Source organism: Manis javanica, chromosome 14, assembly GCF_040802235.1.
Source record: "Manis javanica isolate MJ-LG chromosome 14, MJ_LKY, whole genome shotgun sequence".
Lineage (NCBI taxonomy): Eukaryota > Metazoa > Chordata > Mammalia > Pholidota > Manidae > Manis > Manis javanica.
Genome location: NC_133169.1, coordinates 56128835 through 56148051, shown reverse-complemented (window position 1 = coordinate 56148051; position 19217 = coordinate 56128835). Strand labels below are relative to the sequence as shown.

General features: G+C 40.7%; 1 long non-coding RNA gene across 3 annotated transcripts in view; it reads left to right on the top strand.

Annotated features, from left to right (window-relative positions):
- The first annotated feature begins 5375 nt into the window (after nucleotides 1–5375).
- Nucleotides 5376–19217, top strand: part of LOC118971978 (uncharacterized) — a 60629-nt gene continuing 46787 nt past the window's right edge. For 2 of the 3 annotated variants that reach the window (XR_012124956.1, XR_012124954.1), the window contains exons 1-5: nucleotides 5382–5593; nucleotides 5972–6074; nucleotides 6284–6395; nucleotides 11678–11971; nucleotides 12660–12818. This is a non-coding gene — a long non-coding RNA (uncharacterized lncRNA). Of the gene's footprint in view, nucleotides 5594–5971; nucleotides 6075–6283; nucleotides 6396–11677; nucleotides 11972–12659; nucleotides 12819–19217 lie in introns of all 3 variants that reach the window. The other variant, XR_012124955.1, reaches the window with a different exon arrangement.

Sequence of the window (19217 nt, the reverse complement as noted above, 5' to 3'; positions counted from 1 at the left end):
GCCTACCATGGACTCTGGCAGAGGAACTTAGTGAGTATCCAATTTCGAGTGTCCCCTACTGGGGACACAAGTTAGGGTAGAATTATTGAAGGATACCCCAGGGCTACCCTGGCCATGCAAATGAGAGGAGGGATTAGGGAAAAGCCCTAAATTGAATACCCACTAGGTGCCAGGCATTTTGCATCATTACTTAATCTTAGAGGATCCCAATTGAAGTGGGGATCGTCCCATTTTACAGAAGAGGAAACAGAGGTTCTCAGAAGCCCAAAGTCTTAAAATGATGTATAGCCAGTGTTTAAACTGGACCTTACTGACCCCAGGGCTTTGCACTAATGAGACGTCTCACAAGAGTGGCTGGAGAATTCTCTGCTCAGTTCCCTCTGCTAGAGATGCCATACTCCTCAGAAAGTTCCTTATGCTTTAAGTACCATAACCTCATATTTGTATGGCTCATCTGAGTTATGTGGGCCTGTCACTTCTGCTCTCTGCATGGGTAAAGTATGCTGTATTTTCACATTTAATCTTGAGAATAGTTCCATGAGATTATTATTTTTTTAATTTCTGCTTTATTGGGGTATAAATTGACAACTAGAGTGATAAGATATTTAAAGTGTACATCATGGTGATCTGATATACATTGTGAAGGGATTCTTCCTAACCAGTTAATACATCCATCATCATTATTATTATTGAGAGTTAATTTGTAAAATAAAGTGAGGCCTAGGGAGATGAAGTGACATGCTTAAGATGATGACAGCCAACAAAAGATTTTTTTCCCGAAGTCTAGTGATGTAAAATCCATTTTGATTCTCATATCAAGTTGTCTTATATTTGTCTTCATCGACAGTTTTTAAAACATTTCTCAAACGAGGGGGTCAGGTGATATCTAAGGCTGTTCTACAGAGTTCTGATTCTTAAGACTTTCCATATCTGTCTCTTCCCCTGAGTTGCCAGTGCTCTGGCCTGGGGATGCCAGGCTGCATGGAGAGGCTGATGACTTCTCCTTGGTCACAGGGAAGGTCTTTGCCCCACCCAAGCCTGGCATGCAAATTCCTGACTTAAAACTTTTAGGGGCAGATATTTGCTATTTGCTGCTTTTAGCCCCTTGCCTTTTCTTTGATGAAAGCTCAGAATTTCCCTCTCTTCCTCTCATTTCAGTGGGACTGATCCTCTCCTGGGTTTGGGGTTGCTCACATGACTCTGGCTAGTCAAAGGGATTGGTACAAAAATAACCTCGTGGTCCAAAACAGGCCAATGGCAGGCAGCCACCAGTTTTGCTAGCCTCTTTTCTAGCAAAGAAATTGCTAGAAGGAAATTGTGCTTTTCACCTGGGTTTGCTAAAATGGACTGAATGTGCTTCCTCCAAAATTCATATATGACTCCCAATGTGACTGTGTTTGTAGACAGGGCCTTTACTGAAGTAATTAAGGTTAAATGAGGTTATAACAGTGGGGCCCAAATCCTGTAGGATTAGCATCCTTATAGGAGGGGAGAGACACTCTCCACAGGCACATATCAAGGAAAGGCCATGAGAGGACACAGACAGAGTGGCCATCGGCAAGCCAGGGACAGAGTCCTTGCCTGGAACCGACCTCTGCCCCTCGGAGCTTTTCTCTTTGACTTGCCAGCCTCCAGAGCTATGAGAAATACATTTCTGTTCAGGCCCCCAGTCTGCGGAATTTTGTTTTGGCAGCCTGAACTAAGACCGTGGTAAAGGACCAGCTGGGAGCTACGGGGCATCCTCCCTGTCACCAAGTGAGAAAGCCAACAAAGGCAGGAAGAGCTGTGAACAGGACAGGGACATGGGTCTGGATGCTGGACTGTACAGTAGGTAAGCCAATTTCTTTGCTTAAACTGAGTTACTGAGCTGTAAGTCGTATACCATACAGTTCACCCCTTGCGGGTGTGTAACTCAGTAGATTTTAGTATTATCGCAGACATGTGCAAACATCACCAGGGTCCATTTCAGACATTTTCATCTCCTCAAAAAGAAATCCCATCTCCTTGAGCTGTCACTCCCCTATCCCCCCAACTCCAGGCCTCAGCAACCATGAATCCTATTTCTATCTCTGTAGAACAACCTGTTCTGGATATTTCTTATAAATGGAATCTTATAACGTACAGTATTTTGTGTTGAACTTCTTTCACTTAGATTAATGTTTTCAAGGTTCACCCGTGTTGTCCCATGTGTCAGTACTTCATTCCTTTCTGTGGCCAAATAATATTTCATTGTATGTATTACCACAGTTTGCTAATCCACTCACCAACGGATGGACATTGGGGGTGTTCCTACCTTTTGGCTTGTTATGAATAATGCCGCTGTAAACATTTGTGTCCACCTTTTTGGGTGGACATGTTTTCATTTCTCTTGAGTATGTAACTAGGAGTGGAACTGCTGGGTCATGTGACAACTGTTTGTTTCATTGTTCAAGGAACTGCCAGACTGTTTTCCACAGTGGCTACACTGTTGTGCATTCCCCCCAGCAGTGCATGAGGGTTCTGATTTCTTCATTAACACGTACCCTTATCTGGCTTTTTCATTCAAATCATGCTAGTGGGTATGAAGTAGTAACATCTCATTGTGGTTTTGATTTGCATTTCTCTGATAAATGATGATGCCAAGCATTTTTCCCTATGCTTATTGGCCACTCTGCTGGTGAAAATTTTTCAGATCCTTTGCCCATTTTTTTAACTGGGGTATTTGTCTTATTGCCTTGTAAGAGTATTTATATATCCTACATACAAGTCCCTCATCAGATAAATGATTTACAACTATTGTTCTCTGTTCTGTGGGTTGTCCTTTCCCTTGCTTGATGGTGTCCTTTGTTGCACCAAAGTTTTTAATTTTAATTAAGTCCAGTGTATATGCCTTTATTTTGTTGTTTATACTTGCAATGTCAAATCTAAGAATCCGTTGTGAAATCTGAGGTCATAAAGATTGATCCCTGTGATTTCTTCTAGTAGTTTTATAGTTTTAGCTTTTCTATTTAGGTCTTTGACACAGGTTGAATTAATTTTTGTATATGGTGTGAGGTAAGAGTCCAATTTAATTTTTGTGTGTGTGGCTGTCCAGTTGTCCCAGCACCGTTTGTTGAATGAGGCTATCCTTTCTCATTGGCATTCTTATTGAAAATCAGTTGACTTATACACACGAGTGTATTTCTGGATTCTCAGTTCTATTGCATTGAACTATATGCCTATCTTTGCACCACTATCCTTGATTGTTGTTGCTTTGTAGTAAGTTTTGAAATTGGGAAGGGTGTGGTCTTCTTTTTTAAGATTGTTTTTGACTATTCTGGATCACTTGCAATTCCCTATACATTTTGGAATCAGCCTGTCATTTTCTACAAAGAAGTCAGTTGGGATTCTGAAAGGGATTGTGCTGAATCTATAGATCAGTTTGGGGAGTATTGCCATCTTAATTATGTTAGGTTTTCAAATCCATGAACATGCTTTTTTTTTTTCCATTTATGTAGATCCTCTTTATTTAAAAAGGTGTTGCTGTTTCCAGAGTACAAGTTTTGCACTGCTTTTGTTAAATTTATTCCTAAGTGTTTTATTCTTGTTGGAGCTATTGTGAATGGGATGATTTTCTTGATTATATTTTCAGACACTTCCTTGCAAGTGCATAGAAATACAATTCATTTCTGCACACTGAACCAATATACTTTTGTTAACCTTAATCCTGCTTGACTTACATATTTGGTACTTGGAACTGAAAGAAATGTTAACCAATATTTTTCTCTGGACTATGGCATAACTGGCTTCCCCAAAGTTTGGGATGTAAATACATTTAACAGTGTTTCTGTAGAACTTTCACATGATCCTATTTGATCCCTGCTCTCCTTGGGAAGTGTGCAAACTGGGGTTTTTTATCTGCATTTTAAAGGTGAGGAAACAGGCTTGAGAGGCCTGTTGACTAACCCAGTTTAGTAAGGGGCATGTCTGGGATTAGAACCCGGCCTTCTAAACCCTAGTCCAATGCCCATCATTTAGTGTCATCCTGAGAAGCTAAGTGGGCTTGACAGATGTCCTGTCCTCATGTGCCTGCCAGGAAGCAAGTGCAGGGCAGGAAAACACTGCCCCAAATAATGACAAAGGAACAGGGTCTCAGACAGTGAATCATGGCTGAGCTGAAACTCAAGGGATTAAATATTCTAGTGCCCAGCCTAAGGAAAAATTATTTTCAACTGCAGAATATTTTTTTTTAGTCTTACTTTTAAAGAATATGGAAAATGGACCTACTTCCCCCATACCCCCAAGAAAGGTTCAGAACATTTGTGATAGAGAATTTACACTGTCTTAGGAACTATACAAACTTTTTAAACTGCAAGGCCAACCGCTAAGGAGGCCAATTTGGCAATGCATTTTTTAAAATAAACATAATTATAATGAAAGTTGAAGCAAGGGAAACTCAGTAGAGTGTGTGCTATCTTTGGCACATATCTAAACACCTAAGTTAAGGCCAGTGAGAGAGGGCCGTGACTCGGGTTGAGTGCTGAAAAATTTCTTTGTAATTGCTCTCTGCTGTAGGTCATCATTTTTTTAAATTGAAAAACTGTTTCACCCATGTTTTCACACTTCCATAGGGCTCTGACAAATGGAATGGTCTTCATTAGTCGTGTCTGTTAAGTTAAAAGGGAGGATGGTCACAAAACTCTCTGTCTTACTCTTGACTCAGATTCAAAAGTCAGCTCCGCTAAGAGATAAACGTATTTTCTTTTCATTCTTATCTGTATGTGTGTGATGGAGAGTGGTGGAGAGGAAACAGACAGTGCCAGTAGGACCTCTGTTGTGGTTGAATCTGCCGGCAAGTGCATGGCTCACGACTGGAACGCGAGGCCCCTTGTGGCTCCCCTGCAGGAGGGGCCCTAGTGACAGAGGTAGGGGGTTGTAAGCCATTTTGTAATGATTTGTAGTAGGGAGGGGTTAGGAAATTCCTCATTCGTTAGAGTCCTCCCCTGTTACACTAACAACATTTTCTAATGAACCCCATGTCTGCGCAAGAACTAGAAATCCTGTTTATGATTATGGATTCTTGCATGTGAAGATCACAGAGAAAGAAGCTTTTTGTATTATTTAGAAATATGTGCACACATATTTTCATCTCTATAAACCATCGATGATGCTGGCAGAAAAGGCACAGATACAAATATGAAACCCAAGTTGAAGGCCAGGCTGGCATTTAGAGGGAACAGCTACTAAGTGAAGAGGTGCAGAGCTCAGAGTAGAAGGGTGAGGCAGAGAGGATAACCAGCGCTCAGTCCACAAGCTGGGAAATACGGCACACGCGCCTTACCACCCCTGTCTGTGACGTGCTGGCCCACGTCACAGTGACACCCAGCTGCCCCCCGGAGTGCTTTCGCAGCGCTATCATCAGAGCTGTGTGGAGGACAGCCCCGCTGCTGAGTGCTCATCAGAGGCCCGGGACGACCTGGACCCCAGGCACCACCAGCGGGGACTTCCCTCCTTCACCACTGCTGGGGGGTGGGTAGTCGGCCTCCCTAGAGGTCTCCCTTTCCCTTTCTATCTTCCTCTGCGCTGTGAGGTGGGGAAAAGAGCCCGAAAGATGCTCTGACTTTATTTCGCTTAGGTAATCCTCCCCTTTCCCCTGCCACTCCTTATCTTCCCAGTGCCTTAGGACAGTTCCCGTGCACAAAATTGAATCTCACTGCATTCTGTTAAAATGCACCTGCAGTCTCTCTTACCGCAGTGCGGTTCTGTTTGCCTCAAAACCAGCGATGGCGCAGGGTGATTTTGTGCTCCCTTCCCACTTAAGTGGCCAGTTCTCCGATTTTGCATTTGAAGATCCAGAAGGAAGTTATTTTTAGCTTAGGCCCTGAATGTGGATCAAGTATTTATTTGGCCATTGAGAAATGTTTAGCTGCTCAAGTAGAAATGACTGCTTTCTTGAGAGACCATGAAAGGCTAGGCCAATATAAAGATCCTTCAAAATTCTTTTAAACACCAGTTTCAAGAATGCAAATATGAATATTCATCAAGGGAAAAAAATGCTCTCTCCAGCACAAATTCAAATACAAATTAAAGCAAATTTGAACAGCCATTTACAACTGGTAAGTGGGGAAACATCTTAACATGATTATCAAATATGCAGTGTGTTTCTAGTGAATCTGATTCATTTTTACAGCTGTCTTGGGAAGCAGTATGACGATATTAATCAGCGTTCACCACTGGATCTTAGTGAGCGCAACTCTGCAGTGTAAATGGTGGCCCTGCACAGAAAAGAGTTTCTTGCTTCTGTTTTTTTTTTTTTTTTCTGAAGGACACAAAGCAAAAGAAGTTAAAAACTCTTTATGAAGATGTGGAGGACTTCCAGTGCTGGTGATATGACAGCCTTGGATACCCAAAAACCCCATTCCAAACATCTTGAAATGGTAGGTAAAATATAAGAAGTATCAGTTAAAACAAGTAAATTAGAGTTACATGTATCAATATGACTAAATTTTAAAAATATGTTAGCAAAAAAAATTCTACATATAGTATGATGACATTTAAGAAAAAACAAATGCTAAATTCCATATTGCTTTTTGATAACTATGTCTATAGAAAAAAATATAAAGTCAGCCCAGAGATATTACCAACTCCACATTCCTGATTACCTCTTGGAGGGAGATAGGAGTATTTATCAAGAATGGACTTTCTACCATATCTTTAAATATTCTTTTAAAAATAAAATATTTTTTTTAGAAAAAATTCAAAGATTAATAAAGGTAGCTGGATTCTAGAAATATCTTATAATAAAGATATTCACTTTTAACAACAGATAATTGTTAAATTGTTTTAGCAACAGAAACATCCTTAATGTGCAATTAATTTGGGGATAATTAAACAAATCATTCCATTTACATTTTATACATTATTCAGCTAATATGTTAAAAAATGAGCATTTATAAGGCCTGGGGTATACTCAGAATAAAGCTAGGCAGTTTAGTAAACACAGTCTCCATAGAGAAGTTCATTCAAACAAATATCATCCTAAAATATAAATTGTTAGAAAATTAATCTAAATCTCTAATAGTTCTCAAACTTATGAAGTGCTCCTTCTTTCTTAAGCACAGCAAAAGTTCTTAATATTATTTTTCTGTTTCTCTGATTCTCATGGACAGGTTAGCTACCTGGAAGGTCTCTCTCTCTCTCTCTCTCCTCTTCCTCCACATTTTTAACTTGACCACCAAGACCAGTCCCACAGACAACCTTTTCTTTCCTGCTCTCTCAGGTTCTGGATTTTTTTTTTTTTATTGCCACTGACCCTGACCTCTTTCCAATATATATCACTCAGTCATGTTCCAAAGCCTTTCATTCTTCATCTATTGTCTCAATTCTGCAAATTAAAGTCTCAGGAACTGAACTCACAAAGAAGGAATTCTTAACCAGTGGGGGAATGAAAGTGGCTGTGAACACACTGCGTTCATAACTCATTTTTCCTGCTAGTAAAAACAAGCAAACCATGTGTGACCTATTGTTGAGCAAAGAGAACTTCACTCTAAAATTCATGTTTGCTATGCTTTGTCTACAGTCTCAAACTGACATGGGTCCCCATTTCAAGTATAAGGTGTCTTAGGTATTTGGATTCACCTTCCTGGTGGAAAAAAACATTAACATAAAAGATAAAATATAAAAAAATATTTAAAAATGTCAAAGTGCTGAATGCTAAGGAAATATGGGCCAATATGTGAAGGTGGGAACTGAAAAATCAGATGCATTTTCCATATATACCCAACATGAGCTTTAGTTTCCAGGACCTCAAAAGGCTCCTGGGATAGCAGATAAAGTACATGGCACACACAAGGTGAGGAGTGTAGCAGAGACTCTCAGAAAATGCCAAGACCTTCAAGGTTCACGCTCTCAAGTTAAGGGTGACCTGGAAATTAATTTGTCTAAACTCTTGAGTACAGGGGATATAATGGCAATGGTTGGAGCAGAGTAAAGGAAAACATACAAACAAAAACAACCTATAACCAGAAACTCATTTCCTCGAGGACTTGCATCCCAAATTTACATTATGTATGTAATTCAGAAGACTCTACCTATGAGCTTAATGTATAATTACCCCAGAATAGTAACTCCCTGAGGTACCAGGAAGAAGCAATACACATCTTTTGCGAAGGTCTACTCTTTATCCTACACCTCAGTGAATTCTTATAAATGATTTTCCCAAGGGAAGTAAAAAAAGTAACCAGATTCAGTGTGATGGTTAATTTCACATGTCAACTTGACTGGATTAAGAGATGCCCAGAGAGCTGGTAAAACATTATTCCTGGGTGTGTCTGTGAGGGTGTCTCTGGAAGAGATTAACATTTGAATCAGAAGACTGAGTAAAAAATATCTGCCCTGAACATGTGGGCAGACACCATCCAGTCCACTGAGGGTCCAAATAGAACAAAAAAGATGAAGGAAAGGCAAATTTTTGCTCTCTCTGCTTGAGCTGGGAAGCCCATCTTCTCCTGCCCTTGTACATTGAAGCTCCTGGTTCCTGGCTTTTGAACTCAGACTGAGCTAGACAACTGTCATTCTTGGTTCTCCAGCTTGCAGACAGCAGACTGTGGGACTTTGTGTCCTTTATAACCATGTGAGTCAATTACTATGATAAATCTCTTCTTATGTATATATTCTATTGCTTCTGGTTCTCTGGAGAACCCTAATACACTCATCATAAGCAGGAACTTGCAGAAACAAAAAAGAACAGACCCACAAGCCTCCTCCTGGAATTTTCAGACACAGAATATGAAAATATTTACTTTACTAAACAAAAGAAAAGACAATTGGGAAAATGTCTGCAGGGAACAGGAAGCTACAGAACTTCCTGACGTAAAAAAATACTTAACATATAAAATGTTGGATAGACAGATTTAATAGCAGTCAATAAAACTGCAGAGAGGATTGGGACATCAGAAAAAGTTACTCAGAATGTACAACAGAGATGACGATATGGAAAACATGAAAGAGAGGATTTGAGAAAGGGAGGACAGAGTGAGAAAGTCAAAATACATTTATTAGGAGTTTTGAAATAAAAGAAAGCATGGCATGAGAAAAAGACAATGGCAGAGATTAGAACACAGACCTAGATGCTCAGGAATGAGAAGCAGGATAAGCAAATTCAATCATAGGTATTTAAAAGTGAAACTAGAAAATCAGTATCAGGAATATTTAAAAAGTGACAAGAATTTGTGACAATACAAACTTTGAGGGTATTATGAAAAGTGACATAAGTCAGAGAAAGACAAATACTGTATGATGTCACTTGTGTGTACAATATAAAAAAGCCAAATTCATAGACACAGAGACTAGAATGGCAGTTATCAAAGTCTGGAGGTGGTGGAAATGAGATGTTGATCAAAAAGTACACATTTCTTTTATAAAATGAGTAAGTTCTGAGGACCTAATGTCTATCATGGTGAGTATAACAATATTGTATTATACACTTGAAAGTTGCCAAAAGAGTAGATTTTAAATGTTCTCAGTGGAATAGTAAAAACAAAAAGGTAATTATATGAGGCGATGGATGTTAACTAACCTTATTGTGGTAATCATTTCACAATATATACATGCAATAAATCATCATGTTGTACACCTTAAACTTATATACTATGGTATGTCAATTTTATCTCAATAAAACTGGGAAAAAGTTGTTCAAAGTAAAAGCAGCAAGAAAAAAGCTTGATCACTTTGAAAGAAATGCTAGCTAAACAGCCAGCTTCTCAATAAAAGTCAGAAAATAATGAAGCCTTTAATGTGTTAAGAAAAAATGAGTGCTAACCTAGAGTTCAACACACAGCAAAATATCTTTAAAGTTTGAGAGTGAAATAAAGACATTTGCACACACACAAAATTTGAGATCCACCCCCCACTCCCAACCATCATTACAAGAGAAACTCCAAAGGTTATACTTGAGGCGGAAGTAAAGTGAATTCAGAAAGAATGGCTTAGATATGAGAATAAATGAAAGGAAAATGGATAAATTTATGGATAAATCTTAGCATTGACTATAAAGCAATAATATCTTATGTGGGTCTTTTTTAAAAAAGCAAGACAGAGTCTAAGTAAACACTTTAAATAGAAATTTGGATAGTGTCCAGATTAGAAAAGTGAAAAATAATATGAAAAATACTCCAGCAATTCCCAGAAAGGCAAGAATAGATAGAAAGAAACTCTTCATAAAAGAGCAAGAACAAATAGAAAATACAGAGATGTAATTACACTAAGCTTAAATGAATCATAGCCTCCAGTTAAGAGAAGAATGCATGCCTGGGTACACAAAACCCCAACCATCTGTTGTTTAACAAGAGACATATTTAAACAAAAAGGATAAACAATGGTTGAAAGTAAAAGGGTTGAAATAAGTACACCTGGTAATGTCTAATGGAAAGAGGACTGGTGTAGCTATCTTAATACCAGACAAAAGAAACTTTCAGACATAAAGCATTACTAAACAATGAAGCAGGTTGATCTTAAAGGAGAATGTTCAATTTTACACCATATTCAACCCATATTCAACCTCCAGCCACCTTCAGGCCCCAAGACTTACTTGCATTAATAACATATTCTTATAATAGATAAAGTCAACATTGACACACCTTCCAGGAGAAATAGACAAACCCACAATCATGGTAGATTTTAACACACCTCTCTGCATTTAGTGCAAAGAGCAGAAGACTTCAAGGAAACATGAGAAGAGAGAAATAATGGGAGAGTTATGTTTGTCTTTTTCTTTTAAAAATTGTTCTTGTCTCACACCTGTGAGAATGGCTAGTATCAAAAAGGCAAGAAGTTACTAGTGCTGATGAGGATGAGGAGAAAAAGGAACCCTTGTGCACTGTTAGTGGGAGTAAGTTGGTGAAACCACTATGGAAAACAGCACAGAGTTTCCTTAAAAATTTAAAAAAAGAAATACCATGTGTTCCAGTAACTTCATTCAGGGTATTTACCCAAAGAAAAAATAATCACTAATTTGAAAAGCTAAACACACTCTTACGTTCATTGCAGCATTATTTACAATAACCAATACATGGCAACAGCTTAAGTGTCCATCCACGGTTGAATGGATAAAGAAGATGTGGTATATATACACAATGGAATATTACTCAGCCATAAAAAGAATAGAATCTTGCCACTTGCAACAATATGGATGGACTTTCAGGGTGTTATGCTTTGTGAAGTAAGTCAGACAGAGAAAGACAAATACCATATGAGTTTGCTAAAATGTGGAATCAAAAAAAAAATGACAACCAGCTCATAAATACAAAGAATAGATATGTGCTTGCCAAAGGCAGAGGTTGGGAGGGAGGACAACTAGGTGAAGGTGGTCAAAAGGTAAAAAAAAAAAGGTCCCATTAATTTTTTTTTTTTTAGGAGAGCAAGGTACAGGCTTTTATTTAGAGATAAAGTGAAAGGACAGAGTTCCCGGCTCACGCCAGGAAGGGACAAGAGTCCCCCATTAATTTTTTATATTTAGAATTACAGTTGAACTAGAAACAGGATCTGAGGTGAGGCTTCCACGGCTTCGTGTCTTGGGGGGCTCTAGGCCCCAAGGTTGCCCATCCCTTTTCAAACCTCTCGGCACCTGGGAGTGATTAAGAGCAGCAGAGTGAGAGGAAAGAACGTGAGAAATCAGGTGTTGGCATTTTTTTTCAAACATTCTCCTTCCTGCCTTTTCCAGCAACTCTGGTTTTGTGAAGTCCCTTGTGCTGCTGTAAAGTAAACCAGCCTGCTTCCCCTGCAAGAGGGCCATGGCTGGCCGTGGGCTCTGTCCTCTTTGATCCTGATTCGGGAGGGAAATGACGTGGAAAGGAGATGGAATCTCAGGGCTGGCATCCATTTCGCTGGTGGAGACAAACACACTTCCAGAGATGTGAAAAATCCCACTTGGTTTAAGTCATTTTGCTTCCTGCCCAGGACGTCTAAAGGGGCCCTTGTTCTCTGTGAGCTGGTGTGCATTTTATGCTGGTATGAGGTAAAGGCACTTTATATTATTTTATTGTCTGTGCAAAATGAACTGTCACCTCCCACATTATTACACAGGAGTCTTACTCTCTTACGTGGTATCTGAGGAACACAGCCAGGGGCAGGAACTCTTAACAGAGACTGAACTAACACCAAAGTGTGGAAGAGAGCTATTCCAAGATGGATGGTTTCCGGGGCCGGGTGAGGTGATGGAAAATTAAAAAGCCAGACGTCAGCAAATGGAGAAAGCGTACCTCTTCTCCTGCTTCACTCAGGATTTCGGGCTTGCTTTTGCAAAGTGCCTGTCATACAGACTGTTTCCAAAACCACTTTGCAGTTAATAAAAAGCTGTTTTGGCATTTGTAGGTATGTGGTAATAAATCGTGGCAGAGGCAGAGGGAAAAATCACATTCAGGAGATGACACTGCCGTCAAGTGTCTTGCAGTGGGAGAGGCTGAAGAGCTGACTCCACTCTTACAGGGATTTAGACGGCTCTGTCAAACAAGGAGAGCCACGTTTTGAGCAGTGACCACAAAGTGTGGCTTCTTAAGCTTTCCCCACTTCTCTGTGCCCCCTGCCTGTCCAATCTGCCAGGTGGAGATACCGAATCACACACAAATTGACACACATTAGGTCAGTTTTAAGCATACGATCGTTTAAATCCCCCTTATCCACAGTTTGTCTTTCTGCTGTTTCAGTGTTGCCAGTGGGGTGGAGGCAGTTGATCCTGACAAATAAATGGTTGCAAAGTCAATAGTAGCCTAAGGATGGATGCACCGCAGCGCCTATATCATTCCCCTCGCCGCATCTCATCACGCAGCTATTTATCATCTCACATCATCATAAGAGGAAGAAGGGTGAGTACAGTACAATAAGATATTTTGAGAGAGGGAGACCACATTCACATGGCTTTTATTACAGTATCTTGTTATATACTTGTTCTATTTTACCATCATTTATTGTTAATCTCTTACAGTACCTAATTTATAAATTAAACTATCATAGGTATGTATGTGTAGGAAAAAACTAGTATATATAGAGTTTGATATTATAGGTGACCTCAGGCATCCCCGGGGGGTCTTGCAACATGTCCGCTGTGGGTAAGGGGGTGGGGCGGGGGCTGCTGTATAACCAAGTTGAGGGCAAAAGCTTGAAGGTGGATACACGTGGTACAAAATTGGGAGAAAAGATTTGACTAAATTTAGCCTAGACCCATAATTAAATCTCCAGCTGCAGCTGCCTTCAGGCCCCAACAAGAGATTCTCAAACACTGAACCTCTATAAAACAGAGTTTATTCTGGAAGCTGAAATAGAAACTGAAATTCTAGTTTTACAAGGTAGAAGAGAAAAAGCTTTCACCGTTTTACCTTGTTGAGGGCAATTTTTCTTTGGTGATTGTGAATTGGAAACAGTAGATGGCGATGTTGCCTTTATCTCGGGGGAGAAGAGCTGTTTGTCAGAAACCGGTGAACTGAGACGAGCACGTGCCATCTGGGGTTAAAGTGTTTCAGTCGTGTTAGAAATGTACCTATTGTATCCCACTAGAAGCTAAAGAGTTTATCTCAGCTTTTTATGAGCTTTTTTATACCTTTCTGCAGTGTTGAGGTTGTGCTTTTATATTGCAAGGGGTGACCAGAGCAGTAAGTGCAGGGAAGGAATTTGTGTGAACCCCAAGCCTTCTGCTCTGACCTGATATACCCATCCAAGGAGGCAGTCAGCAGCTGACAAAATCTAACAAATTAAGTTTTGAAAAAAGAACTCCATATATTTGTTTCAAAGAAATGGTAGATGAATTGCAGAGTTGGTACACTTCCACAATAGTACATTTCAGGAACTAATAATAAAAAAATGCAATAGCAATAATAATACTACAAATGTATCTACTATTTATTGTTTGCTATGAGCCAGGCCCTGTGTCAACTGTGTTACACGTCTGTTATTTTGTAATTCTCAGAAAAATCTCTAAGGAAGGTATCGCTAGTCCCATTTCACAGGTGAGGTCGCTTTGAGAAAGTGGAAGGATTTTTTTCCCAAGGTTAGTCCCTGGATTGGCTAGGATTCAATGTTTAGCTCCTCTGACTTTTTGCTGGCTTCCTTATACTATAAACAGAATTTCTCTCACTTTTGTAAAGCCAGTCAAGATACAGGCAAGTGTATTTTCAGAATTAACCTTCAAAATTTAGAAAGGAGAGACATAAATTTCAGAAATGGGAAATAAGCCTGTGGGGTTAAAGGAAATACTTAAAATTTTTTTTTTAGAACTTTCTGTACATTAATCAAAATAATCAGATCTGGTTTGTGTGTAAATGTGTGTGTATGTACCTATAGCCGAGGTACTGAGCACTCCGGCCACATGATCACGGCTGAGGTAGTCTATAGACTCAGGCCTCCCCTAATTCACGGCCCGCTCCTTTTCCAAGCCTGGCTGCATGAGGCTGCCTAAGCTGTAAACTGTGAAGGTCACTGGTTGATTTTCTAAACAGAAGCGTGCCTTGCCCATCACGTTTTCTAAGCTCAGCAAATGGTGAAGAGGAAACGATTGAGCATCAGGGGGCCGTGGTTGGGGGTGGCAGGGTGCATCATGGTGCCTGAACGTTTCCCAATGCTCTGCTTCAGCTTCCTGCCCCGTGCAGTGAGCGCTTCGGAGTCGGTGGGCCCTCGATCCTTTCTGGGCACACATTTCTATGATTTCACTTCCCGTCCTGGGCCGCAGGGTTGCCTCGGAGTGGCCAACTCAGCGTTCGCCGTCACTGTTGTAGCACAGAACCCACGTGGGAGCAGCCAGCTTTGTAAGCCCCTCGGAGGGGAGGAATCACCCCCCTGTCCTCTTCCCTCTAAGGACTCAGCTATAAGCCAGGCCTCACGAGGTCATTTTCTAAATCCACATCTCAAAAAAACCACAGGTGTTCGGGAACCACAGGGCGGAGGGAGCCTGGCAGGGGCCTTGCCTGGAGCCACGCTGTGGATCCTGGCAGGGCACAGATGGGGGACCACCTGCCCTCGCGGGGGCCTCCCTGCCTACGCCCCTGCTGGGCAGTGAGGCCTGGCTCCCGAGCTTCCCGGTGGGCGCCGAGCCTCTCGTCCCATGCCGGGGTTTGTGGCCTGCGCCTGTGGCCCCCCGAGCCAGGCTCGCTGTGCCTCTGTGAACCGGGCCTGCAGCGCGCGGCTGCAGAATGAGTCAGGGCCAGCTGCGGCCAGACCCCGGAAAGGCAACCCTTAATGAATCCGGATTATTGCAGCTCACACCTACAGTGTACGTCGTAGAAAACAAATGCAGCGGGAAGTCATGAAGCATTAACTGGGGCTCCTCGCCTCTTTCCACCGCTGTGTTCTTGCCAGCTGGGCCGAGACCAGAGCCTGGCGTGGTCGCTCAGGCTGGGCAGGAGAGTCAAGAGGCAGCTGGAGAACAAAGACAGAAAAGTCTGAACATTTCGTTTCAAAAGCGCTGGGTTCAGGTATTTGAGGAGCTTGAGACAGTCACAACCCGCATTCATCTGTCCCCTACGCGGCGCTGTAAAGGCGCGCAGCTGGGAAAGGAGTAAGAAGCTGGGACATGCGAGGAAGTTAAGAGCTGGAGTGCACTGTGCGTGTGGTGACGGCTGCAGGGAAAGGAAGATTCTGCACCCAAGCATACCCTTGTGTTCCTGGGCCAGACCTCAAGAGGAGCAGTAACATCCCCCGTGGGTCTGGTGGTCTCAGAGCAAAGTTACCCTGTGCTTGGAGTCCCAGAATGCAGTCCTGGGAAGCAACCCCATGTCCCCTGTGAGGCCCATGGGCCTGGGGAAGCTCTGGAGGCTTCGGCAGCCCAGCCGCGTCCCTCAGTGTGCTGTGCGAGGCAGGCCGGACGTTTTGGTGGCCCTCTGACTAGGGCCTAGCAGGTAGCAGAGAGAGAGCCTATAAGCCCTGGGGGCCTAGGCTGTCAGGTGGGGTTGGGCGCAGAGTAACCTGCTTGGGCCTGGCACCTGAGGCAGAGTCCCTGGATGCACCAGAAGATGCCCACGTGGCAGCTGGTGGCAGCCAAGGTCCGTGATGGGAGAGGACTCTAGATGTCACCGGGACTCGGGCAGGGAGGACTCCCAACTCAGGACTGATAAGTGCACTGCTCTGCTCTCTGTGTGCCACAGCCTGGGTGCACCCCTCAGCTCCTCTCTCTCTCGGGGCCAGGGTTTTGAAAGTGGTTTTGTGTGGATAATCTTGTATTTTATTTATCATGTAACTTGTTGAAAATTATACTTTAGCTTCTTACAGTCTCTCCCCCAGACTGAATACCATTGGCAAAATGAGCTAATCAGGCTCCATCTAGCCGCATTATTAGAACGTGTGTGTGGTACTTGTCACCCTTTGTCCTTGGTTTGCAGTTCCAAGAGAGGAAATGTGCCATTTAATGTTCTGTTTCAAGAAGATATTATTATCACCACTTTACCCATGAAGAAGGTGAGGTTCAGAGACGGCAGGTCCCTTGCCCCAGGCCACACAGCTAGGGGTGGTAGAGATGGGATTCACACTCCAGACCTACATGTTTCCCAAATCTTCACTTTCCCATCACACCACACAAATTTCTCTACTACTAGTCTGGGTCAAACATCAAGTTATATATGAAGAAATAATCCAACGTAGTATAACTTTCCAGGTCACACACATGAAGAAACAGAAAGGAAAAACTCCACCGAATTCCAAACAAAACAAACTCAAACCCGTAAAGTAATAACTGCTTCTTTCCATGTTTTATCCACAGGCACCCCAAATACATGTCCTACGCCCAGCTCATTCCCATTCCCATTCCAGCTTGCTTTTCCTCCTGTATTTCTGAACTTGGTTGGTGGCAGTATCAGCCAGGCAACATCCCCCGAACCTAGAAACAATGTTGTCATTTGTTACCTCTTTTTCTCTAACCCTCCTCTCTGCTAGTTCCAGGCTATTAGCCTTTTGAGTTGGAACAGTCCTCAGGAAATCCTTTTCTTTCCATTTTTCCCCTCTGCTGGTGGGTTGGAGTAGTTTTCAAGCTTTTTATTCCTTTGCTTACATATTTCCTAAAATAATTTTGAAACTCTGTAACCCCCCCCACATACTATCAAGCTCTTCCCTTTAAAATGTTTCTTCATAATTGCAGATATTTGCAAAGGTTCTAATCCAGCATGTTGCAAATACTGACATTAGAAAAGTATTTCATTCCTCATCATTACTCTTTAAAATGTATCCTATAAAGTCAAAATAGTAGCGATTGATATCCACTTCATTCATTTTAAGAAATACATGTTTCAGTAAATGGTGTGGTACAACTGGAGGTCCATATGAAAAAGATTTGAAACTCAGCCATGCCTCATATTGTATGCAAGAATTAACTCAAAATTATAGACCTAAATATAAAACCCAAAACAATAAAACTTCTAGGAGAAAACATAGAAAATCTTAGTAATATTGAATTAGGTAAAGTGATTTATAGAGGTGACATCAAAATCACAGTGCATAAAGTTTAAAAAATGGATGAATTAGACCTTATCAAAATTAAAAAATTTTGCTTGGTGAAAGGCAGTGTTAGGAGGCTGAAAAGACCCCCAGTTATATCACACCATTTATGAAAATGTATTTCTTAAAATGAATGATTGGGAGAAAATATTTTGTAAATCATGTATCTGGCAAAGGACTTGTATCCCTCCAAACCTTATAATAAAAAAATTAAATTTTGACCAAATATTTGGCCACTTCAGCAAAAAAGTTATATGGACGGCAAGCACATGAAAAGATGCTCAGTGTCATCAAGGAAATGCAAATTAAAACTTTCATGTGATGCCATGTACACCATTAGAATGGCTATAATCAAGAAACAAAAAAAACAATACCAAGTGCTGGTGAGGATGTGAAGCAACTAGAATGATCATGTATTTCTAGTAGGAATGTAAAGTGTTATAACTAACAGTTTGCAGTTTATTAAAGTTAAATAGGTACTTGCCTCATGACCCAGCAATCCCAGGTATTGTATTACTCTCAGTTATTTACCCAAGTAAGAAGAAAGCCTGTGCTCACACAAAGACCTGTATGCTATATTCATAATGCCCCCAAATTAGAAACAACTAAAATGTCCTTCAACCAGTAAATGGATAAACTGACATAAAGCACACAATGGAATACTACTCAGCAATAAAAAAGAATCAACTATTGATGAGCACAATAAAATATTTGAAGTGAGACCCCCAAAGGTTGTAGGATTCTACTTATATGACATTTTGGAAAAGATAACACTGTAAGAATAGAGACTATGTTGGTGGTTACCAATGGTTGGAATTTAGGGATAGGGCACATATGAGGCTTTTGGGGGCTGATGCAGCTGTTCAGCATCTTGATCATGGTAGTAAATATATTTGTCAAAATCCATGGGTGTATAAACTGCAGAGGGGAGATTTTACTGTATGTAAGTTAAAATCTACATATGTATGCTTATGTACAAAATATATGTTTTTAATAATTGAAGATTTTTACATCATCACTTTTTCTCTTTAAATTTGTATTCCATTTTACCCCTCCAAGAATTTTATCCTAATGTAATAGTTTTCATACATGAAAGTGTCTTGTTGATAACTCCATTATACTTTTCTTTCACAAAGTATATAAAAATTGAAAATTAAGACATTTTAAAAATTTTCATGTGGTCATAAATATATGTGCAATTTAATCCTGAGAAAGAATAACAAAGCTGGAGTATTACACTCCCTAACTTCAAGCTCTACTACAAAGCTACGGTAATCAAAACAATTTGGCACTGGCACAAGAACAGACACATAGATCAATGGAACAAAATAGAGCCCAGATATAAACCCATGCATATATGGTCAATTAATATATGATAAAAGAGCCATGAATATACAATGGAGAAAGACAGCCTCTTCAACAACTAGTGTTGGGAAAACTGGACAGCTACATGTAAGAGAATGAAACTAGATTATTGTCTAACTCCATACACAAAAATAAACTTGAAATGGATCAAAGACCTAAATGTAAGTTATGAAACCATAAAGCTCTTAGAAGAAAACATAGGCAAAAATGTCTTGAATATAAGCATTCTTTTTTCCTAGACACATCTCCTCAGACAAGGGAAATAAAATAAAAAAATGAACAAGTGGGACTATGTCAAACTAAAAAGCTTTAATACAGCAAACAACACCATCAGCAGAATAAAAACACATCCTACAGTATGGGAGAATGTATTCATAAATGACTCATCTGATAACAGGTTAACATTCAAAATATATAAAGAACTC